General features: G+C 37.8%; 1 non-coding gene across 1 annotated transcript; it reads left to right on the top strand.

The window, feature by feature from the left end:
* Positions 1–2803: 2803 nt before the first annotated feature.
* On the top strand, positions 2804–2909 carry LOC121225415 (small nucleolar RNA R71). Its single transcript, XR_005923293.1, has one exon. It is a non-coding gene; the product is annotated as a small nucleolar RNA R71 (small nucleolar RNA).
* The last annotated feature ends 15995 nt before the right edge of the window (positions 2910–18904 follow it).

Raw genomic sequence — 18904 nt, 5'->3', positions numbered from 1 at the left:
CTTCTCCGAAGCTTTTCTTTTCTCTTCTCCATAATTCCCTCTACCGAATTTATTCTTCTCCTCTTGTCTCACTCACCTTTTTTCTTCATCTTGACCGAATATAGTTTCTTTCTTCCCCATTATCTCTTTTCCTTTGGTTTTTCACCTAGCCGATTATCCCTATTTCTTTTCTTCATCTTCTTTCAGTTTTTCCCTAATTTTTGGTGTGGGGGAATTGCTTTTGTGCGTACTGTTGGTGTTGTGGTTTTGGTCTCGCAAGAGTTCTGATGAATCAATAGGTACTCGTATGTTCTCTCTCTTGTTTCTTGATCGTTCCAATATGTGTTTAAGTCGGTTCTTCTAAATTTTTTTTGGAAGCCGAATGTTTTTTTCTTATGTTTTTTTTACTACGCTTCTCATTCTTCTTCGTGTTGTAATATGTGATGGGTTCTGGGGATTTCAGTGGAGTAAAGGAGTGTAAGTGTTTTGGAAGCGATTAAAACCTTATCCTCTTATTTTTCCCAATAAAGGTAAATGCATTACCTTCTTTCTTTTTGGGCAAAGGTTGAATATCCTTATGTTTCTGTAAATGATATTTGTGGATTTAAGCCACATCTACAATTGATTCTATCTAATAGGATCTTTGGTTTATGCAATTAATCGGCAAGAAACGTTTGATCAGTTGAGTTAGTTATTTAAAAAGCAATAAGCCATTGTCGTTCATTCAAGGTTAGTAGTGGACGGTGATTGGAGATTAAGTTTTGTGAATTCTATTGATTGGAAAACTGATAGTGTGCCTTATTGCAATGTAGGCTTTGGGCTCGAAAGTGGCTCACTTGATTGCGCAAAAAGGTGTGTATTCCACACTGATTGGACTGTAACTCGGCAAAAGCCGAAAAGTCGAAGTGTCAAAACTTTGGCATTTGAGGCCTCTCAAGCGTGCGATCGCTCGTGGGGTAAATTGAGCCACAAATCATGGGCCATAAACTGTAAAGGCCACCACGAGCTTTTCCATAGACTTGGCCGTTATGAGCTACATTGGGCCAAAATGGGTCGTGTGGGCCTAATGGGCTCGTAGGCCCCACACAAATTAAATTCACGATAAGTGATAAATATTGGATTGGGCTATGTAGGTCACATAGCCGTAACTGAACTTGGGCTAAATGGGCCACACAAGCGTGTGGGCTGACTTGGGCCGAGCAATAGGCCTTGGGCCCATTTACACCATTATGATCATTTAGGTTATCTGTGTCGCTCGAACCAACTGTAGACCTTCAGAGAGGTTGTTATGTTAGCTAAAACCCCAAAATAGTTAAAATGACCATAATACCCCTGCAGGGTAAAATGACCGTAATGCCCCTATAGGGTAAAATGACCATAATATCCCTGTATGGTAAAATGACGATTATGCCCTTATGTTCCATATGAATGATGTGCTTATGATTTACATATATGATTGTACTGAGTATGACTTTGCATACACGTAATATTTATGACATGACATACTGCATGGGTTTGGGATATTGGTGACCATGGCACATTCACTGCTACTGGTGGCTTTGCCACATTTACTGTTTCTAGCAGCTATGTTGCATTATTATTGGTTGTTTTGCTGCGATATTGGTGTGCTAGCTGGGTGGGTTGATATAAATCAGATAATGCATTATTAACATCTAAACCACTAATTAAGCAAGGAATCGTAAAACTCCCTGGGTCTTTTAGTTTGTTGGGTAGCTTATTCTGCAGAATAGTTGAGCAAACTGCGTTTAGCTCCACATGCAATGTCTTGTCCAACTTTCTTTATTTGCTAAAAGCTCCTTTAACAATTTCATTGCGTTTGGCATCTGCGATAGAGCTTCAATGAACGGTAAGTTAATATGTAATTTTTTAAGAGTTTAAAGAATTTACCAAATTCTTCATCTGAGCGGTCTTTCCTTATCGCGTTGGGGTATGGCACATGAGGTTTATATTCGACATTCACAGATTTGTTTTTATTATAACCTACCTCACCTTGATCTCTGCTCACTATAGTTTCTTGCCTCGATTCTGGCTCAGGCTCAATGAATCTTTCTTCATCTTGAACATTAATCAAGTTGAGTTGTTCCCTTGGGTTGGGTTCAGTATTACTTAGAAAGCTACCTTGTGGTCTTTCAGAGATTAGTTTAGAAAGCTGGCCAATCTGAGTTTTGAGCCCTTGGATCGACGCTTTTTGATTTTTAAATGCTGTCTCAGTGTTCTGGAAATGGTTTCTGACACCGAGATAAATTTAGACAGCATCCCTTCAAGGTTCGGTTTCTTTTCCTGTTGATAGGGTGGTTGTTGAAAACCTGGAGGATGTTGTGGTCTTTGATTTCCTTAACCGCCTTACGAGAAATTGGGATGGTTCCTCCAACCTGCATTGTAAGTGTTACTATATGGGTTATTTTGGGGTCTAGAGTTATTGTTACCCATATATTGGACTTGTTCCTCCTCGATGCTAGGGTTGAAGGGTTGATACTTTATGCATGCTCCTCCTCCATTCGTCTCGCACCTCATTACAGGATGTACCTGAGTTGAACCAAGTAAACCATCAATCTTTTTATTTAGAAGTTCTACCTGGTTTGATAGCATAGTAACTGAATCGACGTTATAAACGCCTGCTGTTATAGTTGGCTTAGTCCTCATAACTTGCCACTGATAGTTATTAAATGACATCTCTTCAATAAATTCGTAAGCCTCTTCGGGTGTTTTGTTGTTGATGGTTCCCTCGGCTGCTGCATCAATCATTTGCCTTGTCGAGGGGTTCATACCATTGTAGAATGTTTGAACTTGCAACCATAGAGGTAGTCCATGGTGAGGACACCTTCGCAGTAGGTCCTTGTATCTCTCCTATGCATCATAAAGAGTTTCTAAGTCCATCTCCACAAATGAAGAGATATCATTACGTAATTTGGTTGTTTTAGCCGGCAGGAAATATTTTAATAGAAATTTTTCGGTCATTTGTTCCCAAGTAGTAATTGACCCTTGTGGTAACAAGTTCAAACCACTGTTTAGCTTTGTTCCTCAATGAAAAAGGGAATAACCGAAGACGAATGGCATCGTCAGAAACGCCATTAATTTTAAATGTATCGCAGAATTCCAGGAAATTTGCCAAGTGAGTGTTTGGATCCTCATCCTACAAACCATCAAACTGAACAAATTGCTGTATCATTTGAATAGTGTTAGGTTTTAGTTCAAAATTATTTGCAGCAGTAGCAGGCCTAACTATACTTGACTCAGTTCCTGTTAAAGTAGGTTTAGCATAATCATACATAGTACCAGGAGTAGGATTTTGATTTGCTAGTTCAACGGGTATTGCAGGAGGTAGCTGACTGTCTTGGTTTTCAGCCATCTCCTCGATTGTGGTTGAAGTATCGTCCTCTTGCTCGTTTTCTGTGTATCTTAAGCTTCGTCTTATTTCTCTTTGGTTTCTGCGAACTGTGTGATCGATTTCTTCGTCAAAAAATAGTGGTCCTGACGGGTTTCTTCTAGTCATAAACTATAAAAACCTATCAAGTTAAAGAAAAAGTAAATTAATAAATAAAAATAAAATAGAATTAACTTGCTAGAAAAATAAATGGTTAAAGTAATAAAAATTGAGTGTTCCTAATATCTTAGTTTCCCGGCAACGGCGCCAAAAACTTGATCGCGATTTTTGTGAAAGGTAAGTTTTATATATTTATAATTAATCGTTCTTGAAACTAACTATTATCACGATGTAGGCAAGTGTACCTATTGAACAGTAGTATAGTTTTAGCAAGATTGGATTGTCGAACCCAAAGGAACTAAAAGCACTAGTAATGACTGTCTTTTTATTATCTAGCCTAAGAATAAGGGGATTTTGTTTTAGCTAACTAATTATCTAAACTAAGAATGCACGGAAAATAGAATTGGGGAATTACTTGTGGAAAAATGATTGAACTAAGACAATACCTAAGGAAGAATCCACCTAGACTTCACTTGTTATTCTGACTCCGAATCAGATGATTTATTCATTTAACTTGCTCCGTAGAGATCCCTAAGTTATGTTATTATCCCTATTTAAGATTAATAACGTCTAATCCCTCGATAGAATAATTGAGAAATTTCTCTAATTAACACCCTAGGGTTGTATTAACTCGATCTATGGATCCTCTTATTAGGTTTCACCCTAATCCGGCAAAATCTTGTCACCCTATCTCTAGGTGCGCAATCAACTCCGCTTAATTATGACAAAAATTACTCTTAGACAGGGTCTATTCCTCCTCTGAATAAGAGCTTATCTTGAATCAGTATCCTGGGATATCAAAACAAGAATTAAGAACACATAATTAAGAACAAGTTAAATATTTATCATACAATTCAGAAAATAATAACAAGATTCGTCTTAGGTTTCATTCCCCTTAGGTATTTAGGGTATTTAGCTCATAACTAAAAATGAAAACATCTCAAAAGAATAATGAATAGAAAACATAAAGAAAACCCAAAACTCTTGAAGGGAAATTGAGGGAGATCTTCAGTCTTGATGGTGAATCCGGCTTTTGAGATGGATCAATCGGCTTCCCTCAAGCAGTTCCCTACCTCATTTTCTCTCCGTGTCCCTTTTCCTCTTCCTTTTTGGTGTATTTATAGGCTTTGGAATGCCTAAGAACCCTCGAAATTAGCCTTTTTCGAATTGGACTCAACTTGGGCTCGGCAGGGACATGCACGTGTGACACGCCCGTGTGACATGCCTATGTAACACTCCCGTGTGCGATTACTCCAGGCCGTGCTCAAGCTTGTTAGAATGGAACGGGCGTGTGTTCTACCCGTGTGAGTCGTGCTTCGATTCTGCCAAATTGACACGGAGGTGTGGTCTGCCCGTGTGAGGAAGTCCAGGCCGTGTTGATTTCGTACGTTGGCCCATTTTCTCCCTTTTTGGCCTGTTTCTCGTCCCTTCCACTCTCCTATGCTCACCTAAGTATAAAACATGAAATTGAAGCATTAGGAGCATCGAATTCACAATTTTAAGGAAAAATCATCCATAAAATGTGTTAAGCATGGGGTAAAAATATGTATAAATTATAGTTTATCATATCTCCTCACTCAGAAGGAGCTGAACCTTAGGCAGCATAGGTGGATTGAGTAGCTTAAGGACTATGATTATTCGATTGAATATCACCCTGGTAAAGCTAATGTCGTAGCTGACGCAATGAGCCGTAGGGCTATTACTAATCTGGGGGCGATGTTTTCTCGTCTCAGCTTATTCGACGATGGTAGTTTGTTGGTCAAACTTCAAGTTGAACCAAGGTGGATTGAACAAATTAAAGGTAATCAGTTGGAGGATAAGTCATTGAGTTCTCATTTCCAATAGGTAGAGAGTGGGGAAACTTCAGATTTTGGACTAAATAGTGAAGGGGTACTTTGTTTCCGTGGAAGAGTCTGTATACCGAAAGATACTGATTTGAGGCAGTCTATACTGCAAGAGGTGCATAGTAGCCCTTACGCTATACATCCTGGCAGGAATAAGATGTACCAAGATCTTCGAGAATTATATTGGTGGCCAAGTCTTAAGCGAGAAGTTACTGATTTTGTAAATAAATGCCAGACTTGTCAGCAGGTTTAGGCAGAGCATCAGTTGCCTTCAAGATTGCTTCAGCCAGTTAAGATTCTGCTTTGGAAGTGGGAAAGGGTAACTATGGATTTTGTTAGTGGGCTACCCCTAACGTCTTCTAAGAAGGATTTGATATGGGTCATTGTGGATCGACTGACTAAATTTGCCCACTGCATACCTGTTCGTACTAATTACTCGTTGCATAAACTGGCTAAGCTGTATGTGTCTGAGATAGTACGACTACATGGGGTACCAATTTTTATAATATCTGACAGAGATCCTCATTTCACGTCTCGATTCTGGAAGAAGTTACATGAAGCATTGGGTACGAGGTTGGACTTCAGTACTGCGTTCCATCCTCAAACAAACGATCAGTCAGAGAGGGTGATTCAGATACTGGAGGACATGTTAAGGAGTTGTGTGTTTCACTTCCGGGGTAGTTGAGAGGATTACTTGCCGTTGGCAGAGTTTGCATACAATAATAGCTACTAATCCAGCATACAAATGACACCTTACGAGGCATTATATGGTCGTAAGTGTCGTACTCCTATGTATTGGACTGAGATTGAGCGAGTGGCGTGTTCTGGGTCCTGAATTAATTTTTTATACTGAGGACAAAGTTAGATTGATTCAGGATCGACTAAAGGCAGCTTTTGACAGGCAAAAGTCATATGCGGATCTGAAGCATAAGGAGATTGAGTATTCTGTGGAGGACTTGGTGTTTCTTAATGTCTCACCATGGAAGAAGGTACTGAGGTTTGGTCAAAAGGGTAAATTAAGCCCTAGGTTCATTGGGCCCTACTTGTATATTGAAGGGTGTGGGACCGATTGCCTCCAGAGTTGGACAGGATTCATGATGTGTTCTACATCTCTATGTTAAGGCAATATCGTTCTGGTCCTACGCACATTGTTTCGACTGAGGAGGTCAAGGTTAGGCCAGATTTGACCTTCGAGGAAGAACCGGTCCAAATCTTAGACCGTGATGTGAAAGTTCTGGGGAAGAAGTCTGTTCTATTGGTTAAGGTACTTTGGCGTAATCACAGTTTTGAAGAAGCCACGTAGAAACCCGAGGAGGCGATGCGGCAACAATACCCTCATCTGTTTTGATCAAGTAAATTTCGAGGCCGAAATTTTCTCTTGGGGGTAGAGTTGTAACGCCTTAAATCTTTGGTAATTTAATTGTGTGCTATGTTGCATGTTGGCTTACTTGCTGTGATGGTTAAGGGTCTTGAGTAGTGTTAGAAGACCTGGGTTCAAACCTAAGCTTTAGAAAAAATTTTGGTTTCTAATGAACTAAACCTTTACGGCTAGATGTTGGGTTCTTAATTTATTATGAGGAAATCAGGTCTCAGAAAGGTTATTGGTCCAAGGGTTAGTGGCATGTCACTGCTAGTAGAAGGGTTTGGGTTCGAATCCTGCCACTCACAAGAGGGATGTTTATTTTTGTTGTTGTGCTGTGTGGGAGGTTGAGTGGTAGTAGAACTCTGTTACTAGCTGGTGGTTAGAGTGTTTGAGGGACAATGGTGTGTGTGGCCGTTTGTTATGGGGAGTTTGAAAGGAGTTTGAACTGGTCATTTGAGGGATTAGAGGAGAGATGTGGGGAGAGATTTTAGGGGAAAATAAGGGAGGTTGAGATGTGAGGTAGTAGCATGCCGAAAGTGGGAAACCTAGTGTGCAAATTCGTTCATTTTTGCTCTTAGTGTCGAAACTGGTTTGTGGTGATTCTTTTTTCAGTTTTTGCCAAGGAATTCTCTCTTATTTCCTTGCACTTCCTGGTAAGGGCCGAATATTGCTTGGTCATTCGGGTAATTTTTTCTTTGCTCTTCAATTGTTGGTGCTCTCTGTTTCAACCATTTGGTTCCTCTGGCAATTGACTTCTTTTCCTCTCTTTGGGTCTCCCTTTCTTGACCGATTTTTCCTAACATCTCTTACCGTCTCAAAATTTTTTCCAGACCGAATATCTTGTCTCTTCTCCCCCTCTATTTCTTTTTCCCTTTACCTTACTTTTTTCTTTTGGTTCGTTAGTCGTATAGTACCTGGTAAGTCTCTGTTATGTTTCTCAACCCTCGGCTTTTCTCTTCTTGACTCTCATTCATGGTGCTCTTGCATTTTTAGAACTACATGAGGAGTGAAGGGGGTTTTAAAAGATTGCTGAAGCATCCAAAAATTTGTGCTTACCACTCGACTAAAGGTAACTTAACCCTTAGATATCATGTGGCAAAATCGGTTCATGATTGGTGTTAAGGGGTTGGCCGAATGTCTTATTTTCTTATATCTAATTTTGTGCTTCCTATAAGTCTGTTTTTGATTCAAGCCGTGTGTGAGAATAAAATCATCATTAATGGACTTCTTTGGTAATACAGCTTTTTGTCAAGGAGGGTGTGGTCGACCTTTGTCAACGGATTTAGTAGGCTAAATCGCGCTCTTCAAGCAAGGCAAGTATCGACTGTTGTTTTTAGGTTAGAGTTAGAAAGAAGGAGTTTAACTCTGTTGACTAATGGAAAGTCTTGTATGAATTCTATTGGCACTTATCGCAAACAAGGTGTGTAATCACACTGCTCTTAGCATAGATCGACAAAAGCTGAAAATGTACAACTGTTGGCGCTACACGAGCGTACGTACGCTCGTGCGATGAGCTGAATGCACAAAACATAGGCATTTGATCGAAAAGGCCACTATGAACAATTTCGTGGGGTAGGTCGATTCTTGGTCACGATGGGCCGAAATGGGTCGTATGGGCCCCACGGGCTCGAGGGCTCCACATGGGTAAACCCCACGGAACTGTGGATTTTTATGGGCCAGGCTGTGTAGTTCACACGGCCAAGGTCATTATTGGTCTTAATGGGCCACACAGGCGTGTGGGCCTACATGGGTCGTATTATGGGCTTTGGGCCCATTTCCACTATTTGACTGTTAAGGTCACATAGGTTGCCTAAGACGACTGTGGGCCTACTAATGGGTCGGTAAGTACACTTAGACCCCATACTGATGAAATGACTGTTATACGAGAGGTACAATGACTGATATACCCCTATGTTATGTTTGACTGTATTCAAGCGTGACATTTTGCATATACGTATATATTATGAAATGACATGTTGCATGAGGGTGGATTTGATATGTTTGGAGGAAGTGTACTGTACTGGCAGCTCTGCTGCATATACTTTAGTGCCTCAAATGATGCTATATTCTGGAGTATAGGGATGGGTGGGTCAATTTTATCCCCGCATGGAGTGTAGGGTTGGACAGAGTGGAGTGTAGAGGATGGATGGGCAGGATCCCTATTTGCATCTCTAATACTATTCTGAATTGGGCTAAGGCCCACACTGATACTGTTACCGTAATGAGCTAAGGCCCACACTGATAATGCCACTGTTAAGGGCTTTGGCCCAGACTGTTTGCACTACATGATTTACTGCTTGATAAATAGGGATTACACACTGAGTTTTCATAAACTCACTCTTCTACTTATCTGCGCAGGTAATCCGGGTCGGTGCTGTAAGGGACTCGGGGATGGCCACACCACTGTTTATGTTTTTCATTTTTGATTTCTAGCAAAGGTAGTTTTATTTGGTAAATTTTATGTAATAAGGCCATTTTAGGTTTTTATTTTTATTTGGGAATTTATTTAAATTGACTTAAATATGTTAGCAATAGGACGTGGGTTTTCAAAAGGTAAATGATTTTCAACTACCATACCACGTAACTTGCTTTAAAAGCTTTCGCAATGAACAAGGTTTTAAGGTGTAATAACGATTGAGTTTGGAACATGTTTTGCTAGACAAACATAACTTAACTAATGAATAAAATAAGTTTGCTTCTCATAAAGATCACAAATGAGGCTGTTAACCCAAATGGACTTTTCTAATAAAACTACGTTTTTCAAAACACACTCCAATTGCACATTACATATTCGGTCATAACGTCTAGGCTGGGTTTGGGTTGTTACATGTGACCTTGATATTTTGAATGATATGAGTAAAGTTCTAACATGAAACAATCTGAACTCGAGATGAACTATTATGAAATTATACTTGTAATATAAAGAGATGATTCATACATGTTAAATGAATACATGTTGTGGAAAGCATATCTGCATGGAAACTTGATTGTTGTAGAGCCCATATATGTTTTGATGTTATTATAGAATATATGACTAACAAGGGCAATGAGGATGTGTGTAGGGCTTGAGGTCAAATTGATTGAATATGCCTTACATAGTTACCTCAAAATAGAATGAATGGTAAGTTAAGTACCATGTTATACAAACTTACTAAGCATTTTATGCTTACTTAGTTTTATTTCCCTGTTTTAGAGTAAATCGGAAGTTCGTTGGATTGGAAGCTTGGCGGAGATCACTCACACTATCCATCGACCCATGTCAGTACAATATGGTAAAGCAATTATGGTTACAATGGCATGTGTAGGTTATATTTGTCATATTGGCATGTAAATGTAAATGATTATTGTAATATAACCATTGGAATGGCTAGTGATGATTATGTTTTGGTACATGTATATATATGTATTTAAGTTTACTTTATGGAGATAACATAAGTGTTTCTTATTGATTGATTGAGAAAGGTAAGATTTAAGCATGAATGCATGTAACAATATATCATGTTTGATGTTATAAATTGCTTGAATTCAATGCTTGGGCTATTTGGTATTTGGATATATGTTTGGTGCAGGAATTTGGTATGATTTTGGGTGAGAAATAAAGCTAGGAATGGCTTTATTTTGTCCACACGGGCGTGTATCTAGACCATGTGTAACACACAACCTGGTACATGGGCGTGTAGTTAGGCCGTGTGTCCCATGCACCTTAAATTCGAGAAAATAGAATGCTCAGAATTGAGCATACGGACAGAGATACAGCCGTGTGTCTTAACCGTATGTGTTATATGACCAAGAAAACAGGCGTGTGTCTTGGCCATGTGAAATCTGCACCTAATTTCAAAAGAATTTAATTAACCACACGACCTAGCACACGGGAGTGTGGCATGTCTATGTGCACAAGTCAGAGAATTACACGGAGTTGAACACAGCCTGTACACGAATGTGTCCCTCAGACCACACGGGTGTGTGTACCTTGTAGCTTGGAAATTTTTTGAAATTTTATGAAAAATTCTTAGAGTCTCCGATTAAGTCCCAACTCGATTCTAATATTTGTATTAGGCCTCGAGGGTCCATTTAAGGGACGTTATGAATAATCTCAGAAAAAGAACAGTGATTGACATGATTTATTTGTAAATGTTCTGAAAGTTTCGGTAATGCTTCATAACCCTGTTTTGACGATAAATATGGGTTAGGGGTATTACATTTAGTTGTATTAGAGCTACAATTTAGTTAGTTTTCATGCTGAACGTAGCATATGTGGAGTCTAGAAATACATGCCATTATATAACTTGTGATAGTGTGATATCTCCCAACTCTGATGAAAATTGTTTCACAAATAGATAGAGATGCTTTCCAATCGAGCTAATTCCGATAATTTTGAAAGAGATACTCAAGTATCTGAGTAAAATGTTACTTATGATGAAAAAAATTCAAAAAGGTACAGATAAATGTTTTATAGTACATGAGAATGATAAATGTTATGTTATATGAGTATATATATTAAAGTTAAATTTTGAGGCTTGCGATCTCCACCCCCTCACCAGTATAGTTTTATACGATGAAATTCGCAAGATTTATATTGATTAAATTCATAAGTGAGAAAGAAGGGTTTAAAGGATGACTAATAATGATGTCAAAATTGAGAATGGGTTAATAAGTAAAGACGGTATTAAAAGAGATATCAGATGTTTCTAAGGATTATTCTGAATATGTGATGTCATTGTTAAGGAATAAGTTATTCATGAGTAAACAACTTATTCAGATATGATATATACAGAACAGATTAGCCAAAAATTCTTCCGAATTGACTCTTTCAGTGAACTGAGTAATGTAAGATTATTGATACTTTATTAGTCAGTGGAATAGTGATGAAATTGCAGAGATATTTGAATGAATCTGTTATAATCAGGGATATTACAGCAATATCTTCTGGGTACTCTATAAGTTCTATTATTCTCAGAGGCATATGAAATTGTTCATGTTCAGATGCAATATTTATCATATTTGAAAGCTGGTTAATTAAATTAGATGGAATTACTGTAAGTCTGGTTGATTCATGAGTGGTTTTGCTCTATCTTACTTGGGCTTTCTAATTCATCATGATTGATATAAGATTGGATGATAAGGTTCATATGATATCATTTTTTACTTTTACTGATTAAAGTCCTGAATTGCGAATATGAAAAATTATATTGTCTTTGTCACAGTTGTTTCTACTGAGTATGCGTGATATTACACTTCTGAATTTTCTCTAAGATACCATCAATCTCTTTATTATTCAAACATGGTTTATCGGTGAAAGATATTCATTGGTCAGTGGTGTAACACCCCACACTCGAGCCCTATGTCGGGATGGGATATGAGGCGTTACCACACGTAATCACATGCATACAATCATTCCGATTTCATTAAGACTAGGTCAAATTAAAAACTTTTTTGAACTTTCTCTAAACTCCTTAATATGGGCCTACAAGGCCCCAAACATCCATTGGAAACCATTCGGGACCAACTTGAGTCCTTTAACTAACTTTAGAAAAATAACTCTTGAAATAGGGCACACGCCCGTATGGAAGGGCAACACGCCCGTGTGGTCATTATAACATGGCCATGCTGATGGCCGTGCGTGTCTAAGCATCTAGGGACACGCCCGTGTCCCATGCCTGTGCCACCCCTAATTCGACCCTAGTCGGGAAGTGGTTTCGGGACCGCTAAACCAAGTTGCAGAAATAATTGAATATAATATTTTATGTCTATTATATGTATATATGCAAGTGTAAAAATTTCATGTTTGAATTTTGTTAATTGTAAGTGAATTTTATTAAATAGGACTTATGTGAGAAAATTTAGAAATGTGCTAGGCAAATGTGAAGTGGCCTATTAATGCTTGTTATGAAAATGATGGGTTTGCATGTCAAATTACCCAAAATTTGAGCTAGTGGCCGGCCATGCTATGGGTGGAAACATGTTGGGAACATGTTGGCTTAGTGTGTTATGTTAGAAAGAATAAATAAAGGGTTAGTAATTAAGTAATGAAAAGGGAGGGGTGATGAAAACAAAGTTGTCTCATCCATCCCCCCCCTCCATTTGCCGTAACTAGACAAAGAAAAGAAAAAAAAAAAGAAAGGGTGTTCATCCTTTAACACCTTGGCCGAAAATTTGAAGGAGGAAGGAAGAAGAAAGGTTGAAGAGATTCGGCCATGCATGTAACTAGACTAAGGTATGTTTGATGATGTTCCATGAGATACATGCATGTTTTAGTTGTTAGTTTGAGTTCTACCTAGCCCATGGTCTAAACCTTGCTATGTGATGGAGATGATATTCGGCCATGGGTGTTGTCTTTCTTGGTTGGTGTTTTGATGTTGTGGTGATGAGGCATGAAGATGATTGAGCTTGAGTGTTTAATAAAAAGGTTTGGATGTGAGAGTGTGTGAGGAGTAGAAATGAGGGGTCTTAGCAACTTCATGAAGGTTCGGCCATGGTGCTTCAATATTGCACTTGTGTTTAACCCTAGGATTAATTAGTTATATGGTTAGTATGGGTATGGGTGACCGAATATGAGAGCATGAATAGATGGAGAGTTTGGTGAATCAATATGTGGTAAATGTTAAGTGTTAAATGAGATAGAAATGATAGATTAATGTTGCACATTCGGCTATAGTTAGGCATGTTGATGATCTTATCTTGACTTAGATAATTACGCATAAAAGGGTGGTAATGAGGTTGAGGTTGTTGAATGGTTAGTTGGGTAACAAATGAAGCATTCGGCCAGCACTTGGGAGCTTATGTGATGTTGAGTTTAAAATTAGCAAAGGTGATTACCGAATGTCCAAGTATGCATATGCATGTGTGATTAGATTATTGATAGTATGGTAATTGCATGAGGTTATTAGCCGAATAGCTAAGAACATAAAGTAGCAAGATGAAAATTTTACCATGTCGTTTCGTATGTCATAAAATCATTAAAATGTGGATACCAATATATGTAGCAAAGCGGTTAAATGAGTTAATTTATTTGTTTAAGCTCAAGACTCTAAAGGAGAGGCGTCCAACAAGGGAAAGGAAAAAAGTGATCGAATAGCCGCCGAAATTGTTCGACCACATCTGAGGTAAGTTTTAAGTGATTAAACGTTGAGTAAATTCAATTATAATAGGACATGATGAGTTGATTTAATAAGATATGATGTGGCCATGATATGTTCTAAGCTCAAATGGTAAGTTCTTAAGTGTTTGAGCTTGGGAATTCAAGGGTAATTTGAAATAGTCTGCTTAGGACAGCAGTAGTAACGTGACTTTAGAAAATCACCATAAATTTATGGATTTGAATTAGAGGCTGAATGAGGCATGAAATTAAAGCTTAATGAGTCTAGTTTCTTATAAAAGAAACCGTGTAAGCAAAGGAATTTCCGATAATGAGATACTTAAAGTTGTGTGAGACAGCGCAGAATGACACTGTAATCCTCTGTTCTGTATTTAGAAAATCATTATAAATTGTAAAAAAATGGTTATAAGATAAAATTTATATTATTAGACTCCTTAATGAGTCTAGTTTCAAATGAAATCAAATACAACACATTTTGAATTCAGTAAAATGAGAAATTTGATTCGTAGTGAAGAGTGGTCAGATTAGTCAAACAGTGAAACAGGGGAAACTTTAAGAAAAATCTGGTATTGATTGGCCAAACCTAAAATTCTGGAAATTTTATGGATGGAAGATATACGAGTCTATATTCAGGAAAAATTAACGGAAAGTGATTTGGAGTTTTGTAGCTCCAGTTATAAATAATTTAGTGACTATTGCTCAGGAAAAACAGCTTGTGCTGAATTTGAGATTATGTTGTGAACCTTGATAAACTTGTTTTAGTTGCTCATAAGCTATTGATTAAACCCATACTTGAATTCTAAATCGTGATATTGTAAGTTTATGAGTATTCGAATATGAAATGATAGTAAGGCCTAATGGCCGATGTGATGAATGTGAAAGTGTATATATGTGATAAGGCCTAATGGCCGATGTGATGAATGTGAAAGTGTATATATGTGATAAGGCCTAATGGCCGATGTGATGAATGTGAAAGTGTATATATGTGATAAGGCATAATAGCCGATGTGATGAATGTGAAAGTGTATATATGTGATAAGGCCTAATAGCCGATGTGATGAATGTGAAAGTGTATATATGTGATAAGGCCTAATGGCCGATGTGATGAATGTGAAAGTGTATATATGTGACGGGGCCGAGTGGCCAACGTGATGGATGTGAAAGTGCATAAATGTGATAAGTCCCGAAGGGCATTTGTGTCAGTACTATATCCGGGTTAAAACCCCGCAGGCTTTATGCGAGAATATTATCACTGATTAATGTCCGTAAGCTTCGTGCTCGTACTATATCCGAGCTCTAAAGACCCGATAACTTCGTGTGGAGATTATGTCCGGGTAAGACTTCGTAATAAGAATTGCTTATAAATATATTCAATGTGAAAGGTTAAACAGGTATGTACTCCAAGTTTATATGTGAGCTTGATTTGCACTAAATCATAAGGTAGTTATGTGATGCATACGAGAGCAATCTATGAGACTATTCCTATGATTACGTGACATCGGATCAGTGTGAGAGGTGATGTGAAATCATACGATATATCTATGTCACATGAGCTCACTTTTATGTGAAAGTTTATCTGCCTATTGTATATGATGAGATGTGCATATTCGGTAAAGGGATGGTATGCCCGAAGGAAGAGTGAAATAAAAAAATACGAACAACTACGTTATAATTTGATTGTTATCTGTTGACACTGCTTAAAACTTACTAAGCATTATAATGCTTACTCCGTTTACTCTGTTTCCTCTGTTTTATAGATCTCATTGCGAAGCTACAGGCTCGGGGATCGTCGGCAACTAGTCACACTATCACTAACCACTGTTTGGTACTGCTATGTTTTGGATTATCTTATGGCATGTATAAAATAGACTAGTGGCGGAAGAATATTTTGGTTAATGTATATAGCCATGCGAAAATGGCTTATATATGTTTGAGCATAATGTTATAATCATTTGGTATGGAATGGTTAATCACTATCATAATTTGTGCTATTTATGCTAAAAGGGCTAGTTGAATCATGGAAACTATGAAATAGGTAAAGTCTACCTTAAAGGCAGATGCTGGCAGCAGCAGTGATGTAGATTTGGGAAAATCACTAAAAATAGTAGGATTGGAATTAAATAATGAATAAATTATGTAAACGAACCTTGATGAATCTATTTTCATATGAAAGTAACGAAACGATCATATGGACAGTATGTTAAGAGATATTTAGGTTCTCGTGAGACAGGGCCAGAACGGTTTCTGGATTCCCTGTTCCGACTTTGGAAATTCATTATAAATTAACCAGAGATAATTATGAGTCATGCCATATATGTATAGATTCCTCTCTGAGTCTAGTTTCTATAGAAACAAACGGCATCAGTATTGAAGCTCTGTGCAGAGAGATATCCAAGTCGTAATGCACAAAGGTCAGTGTAGTCGATCCCTGTAATATGGGAGACTTTGACTAATAAACTGTACTAATTTTCCCAACCAAAAATTCTAGAAAAAAATATGTAGATGGGCATATGAGTCTAGTTTCAGGGAAAATTTACAGAACTGGATTTCGAGTTTCAGAACTCAAGATATGATTTTTAAAGCGACTAGTACGCAGACTGGCAGCTTGTCTGGGAAATTTTTTTTTAAGTGGTTTGAAGTCTGTTAACACCTCGTGTTCGACTCCGGCGACGGCCTCGGGTTCGGGGTGTTACATTTGATTGGTATCAGAGCTACAGTTTAGTCGATTCTAGGACTAACGTAGCACGCGTGAGTCTATTTATACATGCCATAAAGTGATAAAATGATAGTGTGATGATTTTTGGCTATTAAAATGTGTTTGTTGTATTGTAATGAATCTTGATCCCGATCGAGCTGTAGCAAGCTTCTGACTATGAGAATTTGCGATATAACTTCATTTAGATATGCCTAAATTATTAAGTTGATCAGGTACGTATCATGTACTCGTATTTGAATTTCGATTTGGATTGGATTATAAGGGTATAAGTGATGCAATTTTGAAGGAGTGTTATGACTATAAATGTGATTTTTGTATGTGGCTATGGAACTGGAAGTTGAATGGTCGATAAGCATGTTGTGTTTGTATTCAAGTAATGTAAATGATATACTAATGTGTATTGCTATATGTGTATATGTATGTAGAGACGAAATTGTCGAATGTAAAAAGGCAGTGAAGCGTATAGAGTGGTTGGTTTTCAGCACTAAGTGTGCGGGCAATAAGTGTTCACGGTTGAGAGATTGGCACTAAGTGTGCGGGCAATAAGTGTTCACGGTTGTGAGATTGGCACTAAGTGTGCGGGCTTGAAATGCATGGCACTAAGTGTGCGAGTTTAAAGTACATGGCACTAAGTGTGCGTGGTTGATTATTAAGCACTATGTGTGCGAACCCACTATATATATATATATTTTCTATCAATTATTTATATTAAGGGTGCGACCTTACCAAGTCGATTTCGGACAGCGGAAAGGGGTAAGTTCTTGAGTAATAGAGCTTAAATTATGATTTGATTAGATCATGTTTTAAGCAAATCAAAATCATGCTCTTTGTGTGTGGCTATTGAGCCGAAATTGCAAGAATGATAAATGTCTTGTGTTTGAGTTTTGCTAATGAAAATGAAATACGAATGTGTCATGATTTATTGTTAAATGTGCATGGTTATTCGAATGATGTCCGGGCTAAGTCCCGAAGGCTTTGTGCTAAGTGACCATATCCGGACTAAGATCCGAAGGCATTGGTGCGAGTTACTAAATCCGGGCTAAGTCCCGAAGAGCATTCATGCTAGTGATGTATCCGGGCTAAGTTCCGAAGAGCATTCGTGCTAGTGATATATCCGTGCTAAATCCCGAAGAGCAATCATGCTGGTGACGTGTATTCGGGCCTTCGTGCCTAGTAGGCTTCGTGCCGGTAATTTGAGCAAAGTTTAAGTATTCATTACTATACGAATTCAAATTTAAATGAGATGATATGTTTAAAAGTGTACATACATGATGTTTATAGACTTGGTTAAGTCACATCAATGTGTATTAACGAATGAATAAGAGCACTATGTATGTGAATAATTAGAGGCACTGTGTGTGTGCGAATTCCTTTAACCGAGCACTATGAGTGCGAGATCGGTCAGTGGGCACTAAGTGTGTGAAGTGGAATTCATGTAAGACCTCGTTTGGGACGAAGGCATTGATTTGAGATAGTGTGTAAGACCATGTCTGGGACATGGCATCGGCTCGATATGTGAGAATATGTAGGACCATATCTAGGATATGGCATTGTAAGAGCTATATGTGCTATTGCTGAATGGACACTATTTTGTTAATCTTGTTCAAGAAATTATTTTGATTAAGTTTCGACATTCGAAAGTTTGAAAGAATTTTTTATGAATGTTGATAATTTTGGATATACGAGTTATGCGCTAGAATAAATCTCATGCCAGAGTATTATATTAGGCTTTATGCCTATTCGACTGTATACGGGTAACGTTAACTATGATTGAATGTGCTAAATGAACTAAATGTTCAGGTACGTGGAAGTTGACTTTTCTTTTGGAAATGAGTTAAGTTGAATATTGAGATGTGATAAAGTTATAAAGGATATTTATTGGGATGTTTGAGTATATGTGTACTTTCGGTTAGGTTACAGCTTATTTATTAATGAAAACATGGGTTACAAATATGTGGGTTGATGATGTGAATTATACATATTAATATGTGCTTAATATGTGTTTGAGATGCAATTGTGAATTAAATTAAGTGATTATTACTTATGAAATCAAGAAAAATGAGATATATGTGCATACTTGTAGAAATGTTTATGTATTTGTTTTAAGATAAGAAAATGATTTTACAGATCGATGCGAAATCAATAATGAATTACAATTGCCATCGATGAGCTAATGTTTATATGAATAAAATTCAATAAGAGGACGTTATCCTAAACTATGCATCGGTAGAAATTTTCGGGGACGAAAATCCCTAAAGGGGGGAAGAGTTGTGACACCCCTAATTCGACCCTAGTCGGGAAGTGGTTTCGGGACCGCTAAACCGAGTTGCAGAAATAATTGAATATAATATTTTATGTCTATTATATGTATATATGCATGTGTGAAAATTTCATGTTTGAA

Source organism: Gossypium hirsutum, chromosome A03 (assembly GCF_007990345.1).
Source record: "Gossypium hirsutum isolate 1008001.06 chromosome A03, Gossypium_hirsutum_v2.1, whole genome shotgun sequence".
In the NCBI taxonomy this organism is placed as follows: domain Eukaryota; kingdom Viridiplantae; phylum Streptophyta; class Magnoliopsida; order Malvales; family Malvaceae; genus Gossypium; species Gossypium hirsutum.
Note: the sequence above shows the minus strand (reverse complement) of the source record. Positions and strands in the feature narration are given on the sequence as shown.